A 6,000-nucleotide genomic window follows, 5' to 3' on the forward strand; every position below is an offset into this window, starting at 1 on the left:
GAGTTTATTATAACCATACTATGACCAAGGTTGCCTAAAACGACGTTCTTCAGGCGTCGGAAATGTTATGACATTTGTCACCCCAGACCTATCGGTCTAACTGTTGCATGCAGTTTAGGTGTGGGTTTGTCAAACCCAATATAGATCTATACACAACTATCACGCTCTCCCTCAAGGAGACTCTGGTTACAATACAGGACTTAATGGTAATTTGAAGTAAATGTCTCACAAAGTCATTAACGAATTTACGTGTAGTGTAATGAAAACTTGGTACCGTATGGCCGTACCTTGCTTAATGAAAATATCTTTTGTATAAATGTACCCTTTTTAAATGTATGTGTTATGTAATGTTTCATAAAGTCATTAACGGAATTACGTGTTATGAAAACTTGGTACCGTATGGCCGTACCTTGCTTAATGAAAATATCCTTTGTATAAATGTACCCTTTTTAAATGTATGTATTATGTAATGTATCATAAACTATACCTATTATAGTTTATCAACCAAGGGTAGTACGTTGTAATGTATGCAAACTATATTCAAAATAGTTTATTAAATGTTTGAATGTATCGGCTGTACTTTGATTATAATCACTTGTTATTCTTTATATTTTATATGTCCAAATCCATTTGTAAACTGATGTGTGTCTAAATATTAAGATAAAATGTCATATATTGCAATAACATATAATCACAAAAAGATATACACCTTGCTCAACATGTTACAAGGTGAAATGAAATTGACAGCAGCTTTTTTGTTCAATACAGTTTCTGTTACTGTTCTTAGAAAATTTATAGAAAAATCATCAAAGCTCCAAATCCAAATCCGCAAATTCTGAGAGTTTGGAATATGAGTCTAGTTTGTTCGTAAATTTTATCATGATTTTTAGTGATCTCTAACAGAGGTGAAAATGTTCATAATCACAGACTGGTCCGGGTTTGCCTCTGAAATGATAGGCAGTTTTGTAAAAATCCCCATAAATTGTAGAAAACCCATATGGAGATGTGCAAGTAGCCATTTTAAAGCTAAGAGTTTGAACTACTTGCACCTGGAACAGTTTTGAAAACTAAAATATGTAAGTTAACCAAAGCAGTCCGTGATCGAAGTTCATCTTTTCTGATGTAATCTGATAGAAAAAGTTTAATTGTGTTCTTGACGATTTTACTTGTATTCCCCCCTTAAAACTTAAGAAAAGCATGTAAATGTAGGGGTATGAACTCACCTTATGTGGTTTCAGTAGATGAAAGTGAGAGAGAGGAAGTATTCAACCGAAGAACACTAAGAAGATGTCTTGATGATTCGAGAATCTAACACCGAATAAGATGGAATTTGTGTAAGATATCAATGATTTGAGTAGAATGGAGTGTAATAATTATATGAATGATGAAGATACTTACTAATTGAAGAAAGAAATCCCTGAAGAAAACCTTGAAGTTCTTGAAGTTGAGAGAAAAGATGAGAGAATTTTGGAGAGTGTCCTTTGGTTGCTAAGTGTAGAATGAAAGAACTTTATGGAGAATGAGGAGAGAGGATCAATCCTCCAGCTCTTAGAACGTGGGAAGAGCTGGAGATTGGGTGTAAAGGTCCACTAAGGTGACAAGGAGTAGTGGAAAGAGTGGCTAATCATAGAGTGAGGTGGTGGTGGTTTGCTTTTGCCATAAATTAAGGAAAACCAAATATTCCCTCAATAGTTAGTTCAACCACTAATTCTTTTAATATATTTTTATAAAAACCCTGGAGATTTATATATTTTGGGGCCTTAGTTTATAAAATAAAGTTTTGGGTGAAAATCCCACGTTAAAATAATGAAAAACGGAGTTAAAACGAAGTCGTAGTCGAAAACCGGGAAAAAAAGCTGAATCTGCGAAGTTGCTCGGTCCTGGGCCGAGGTTCGGACCTGAGGCTTCGGACCTGAGGCTTCGGTCCGAAGCATTTCAGTCCGAGGCTTCGGTCCTGAGCACTTCGGATGCGAGGCTTCGGTCCTGAAGCTTCGGTTTTGGGTCCTTAAGGCTATTTTACCCGTTGTTACCCCGTTTCAAGTGGTTTTTGACCCGGTTAAGGGTCGTGATGACCCGAATGATTACAAAAAGTTAAAGGAACTTTTGAGAGAGATTTGGGAGAGATTTCTAATAGAGAGAGATTGAGTGAAAGAGATTGAGAGAGAGTTCTTTTGAGACCTTTTTGAGTGTTTGGCTTTGAAACGCAAGGTCCGTAAACCCCGTTAAGCCATGATTTAGTGTCCTACACAATCCCGATGATTGTGCAATAATGTTTTATCGCTTTGGTTCGTTGTTTAGCACTGTTAAGGCTAAGGAAAATCAAACACATGAATTTTCCAAACGATGTTTTCTCATTAAAATAGCGAATTGTACAGTGATTACATAACGTAAACCCTAACATACAAGGGTTATTGGAGTTGACCGGTTTGACTTGTTGACTTTGTTTGACTTTGACTTGACCGAAATTTGACGGTTGTCACATTTGAATTGAGAAAAATGTGTTTTAAAATTTGAAAATTTTGGTTTGAAATTTACGTTGTTACAAGTTGGTATCAAAGCCTTGGTTTGAGGGATTCGCTTGCACCTTCGGGTATGTCTGGACTCAAACTGAGGATTTGAGAAAAACTTTCAAAAGAAATGAATTTTTCAAAAAAAAAGAGCAAGAGTTTTAAGAGAAATCGAGATGGAACAGTGTGTACAATCAGCCAGAGCCCGAACGGTGATTTCCCAAAATACCCTTACTTAGTGTGTTATGAGATAATTATGAAATGATAATGATGCATGCTAGAGAATGAGCCATGTATTTCATATCTTAGGGCTAGGGTTTCCTGATTTGTGATGCCTTAGCTTAGGAGTCGTTGTTACCTGTTATGTGCTTTGAGTATGTGTTAATGAGAATAGTGAGAAGGAGCACTTGGAGAGAGAATTCTGAGACGAGAGTAGTCTGATATTGAGAGAGATAGAGTACTTGGGAATTAGAATCCTAGGAGGAGGACTTGGGGTGACTACAGGCCGAGTGTGGAAGGTAGTATCGGGCCCGTACTACTGAAAACACCATATTTGTATGCAACCCAAGTAAGCGTCCTTAGGAAGCTAAGGAACAAATAGAGATGGGTGATCGAGTGTGAGTATGCTCGAGAGAGTCTCTGATGATTTTGTGTTTTGTTTCGGAGGCATCATGGTGGGTACACGCCACAACCCTGGAGGTAGTGGCACTAGTGATGATGAGATTCAGAGGATGATTCATGAGGAGGTGGCCGCAGCCTTCCGCGCGGAGATTCCTAAGATGTTTGGGTATATCAAGACCACCGTGATTGAGACATTTGATGAGCGATACGCTGCTGTCACTGAGGCTGCCGCTGCTGCCGCCACTGCAGTTGTCGCCGCTGCTAGGCCATAGGGAGGTGACTCGTTGTTGTTCCGGGAGTTCAGCAACACGAAGCCACCAGAGTTTGATGGGACGCATGATCTGATTGCTGCGATGAGATGGATCTCTGATATCGAGGGGTGTTTTTATACATGTCCATGCCCAGATCACTTGAGAGTTCGGTTTGCGTTGAACCAGCTTCGCTTGGGGGCGAAGGACTGGTGGAAGTTTATGACAACCATGTTTACCTCTACAGATCATGCTGTAGTGACATGGGAGAAGTTTGTTCAGTTGTTCCGAGACGAGTATGTTCCCCCGATGGAGAGGGAACGGTTGGCACATGAGTTTCTGTCTCTCAAGCAGAAGACAAAATCAATGACTGAGATTTCGAGGATGTTTCACGAGAGGGCGATGTTTTGCCCTGAGCAAGAGTCTACTGAGCAGGCACGTGTGAGCCGATATTTGAGCATATTGAGGAGGGATATATGCGAGTTCATGGCGAACTCGTCCTACAGGACATTGGCCGAGCTTTAGGCCAATGCCAGGAGGAGGGAGATTGAGCTTGAGCTGCAGACCAGGGAGGAGGAGGAGTCCCGGGGTAGGGAGCGGAGACCAGTACAGTCGCAGCCGGCGACGAAGCGAGCTAAGCCCGCTGATACCAGAGCTGGGGGCCAGAAGGGCCGCACTTGTGGCAAGTGCAGTAAGATCCATGAGGGTTCGTGTCATGCAGGGATTTGCTACAAATGTGTCAAGGAGGGTACACGACGAAGGATTTCCCCAAGGGGTTCTCGGTTTGCTTCCATTGCAACCAGATCGGCCACCGGAAGGCCGAGTGCCCTCAGCTCGTGCAGGGGTCAGCATAGGGAGCTGTATCTGCTTATTTGCATGCCACTGAGAGTCGGCCAGCGAAGGCCGAGACACCGAGGGTTCGTGGGAGAGCCTTTCAGCTGACATCGGAGGAGGTCCGTGCAGCACCTGACATTGTGGCCGGTATGTATTCTTATTATTATTCTTTTGAGATATTTTGTGCTTATATAGTGTTGTATATAGGTACTTTTCTTATGAGTTATGTACCTTCCTTGGTGTTATTTGACTCGGGTGCGAGTCGATCCTTTGTGTCCATAGCTTTTAGTCGTTACATCAGTATCCGACGTGAGGCGTTGAGTCGACCTTTGAGGGTTTCTATAGCCGACGAGCATCCGGTTTTTGCTACTGACGTGATCCGTGAGTGTACTATGCAGATTTTTGATGCTAAGTTTCCGATAGACCTGGTGCCGATCGCTATGCGTGATGTATGTGTCATAGTGGGTATGGACTGGTTGAGTCGATTTGGAGCTGTGATAGACAACGAGCATCAGCTAGTGACTATACGAGACCCTAGTGGGGGAGTAATTACGGTGTACGGCGAGGGTACTAGGTCTTGACCAGCTTTCTGCTCTGCTGCCCGAGCGAAACAGAGTTTACAGCAGGGTTGTATGGGTTTTCTGACGTATGTGATGGATACGCGGGTTACTGCAGGGAGACCGAGTTCTATCTCTGAGGTTCCGATAGTGTTTGAGTTTGCGGATGTTTTCCCTAAGGAGTTTCCGGGTGTACCTCCCGAGAGGCAGGTGGAGTTCCGGATTGATTTGATTCCGGGTGCGGCGCCTATTGCCAAGGCACCCTATCGCCTTGCGCCACCAGAGATGCAGGAGTTATCCTCTCAGCTCCAGGAGCTGCTGGGGAAAGGGTTCACTAGACCAAGTAGCTCACCGTGGGGAACTCCAATCCTTTTTGTCAAGAAAAAGGATGGTTCGCACCGGATGTGCATTGAATATCGGGAGTTGAACAAGTTGACAGTCAAAAACCGTTACCCACTGTCGAGGATCGACGACTTGTTCGATCAGTTGCAGGGGGCATCTTGGTTCTCCAAGATTGATCTGAGGCCCGGATATCTTCAGATGAGAGTTTGCGAGGAGGATATTCCGAAGACGGCCTTTAGGACTCGTTATGGGCACTATGAGTTTGTAGTGATGCCCTTCGGGCTCACCAATGCACCGACGGCATTCATGGACCTCATGAACCGGGTGTGCAGGCCCATTTTGGATCGATCGGTGATCGTGTTCATCGAAGATATTCTTTTATACTCGAGGTCCAGGGAACAGCACGAGGAGCATCTTAGAGAGGTTTTGCGAGTTTTGAGATCGGAGAGTCTATATGCCAAATTCTCCAAGTGTGACTTCTAGTTACGAGAGATCCAGTTCCTAGGGCACCTCGTTAATAGGAATGGGATATTGGTCGATCCGGCCAAGATTGAGGCAGTTATGCGATGGGAGGTGCCGAGATCCCCATCCGAGATCAGGAGTTTTCTGGGATTGGCTGGCCATTATCGGAGATTTATCAGATATTTCTCCAAGATTGCCGTCCCCCTCACCAGGTTGACCCGGAAGGGCGTTACTTTTAGTTGGGGTCCCGAGCAGCAGACCTCATTTGAGACTCTTCGCCAGAGATTGAGCGAAGCCCTGGTGTTAGCCCTTCCCGAGGGAGTGGAGGACTTTGTGGTTTTCTGTGATGCATCTATATCCGAATTGGGTGCGGTGCTGATGCAGAGAGGGCACGTGATAACATACGCATCGAGGCAGTTGAAGCCTCAT

Source organism: Lactuca virosa, chromosome 1, assembly GCF_052849685.1.
Source record: "Lactuca virosa cultivar CGN04683 chromosome 1, Lactuca_virosa_CGN04683_v6, whole genome shotgun sequence".
In the NCBI taxonomy this organism is placed as follows: Eukaryota; Viridiplantae; Streptophyta; class Magnoliopsida; order Asterales; family Asteraceae; genus Lactuca; species Lactuca virosa.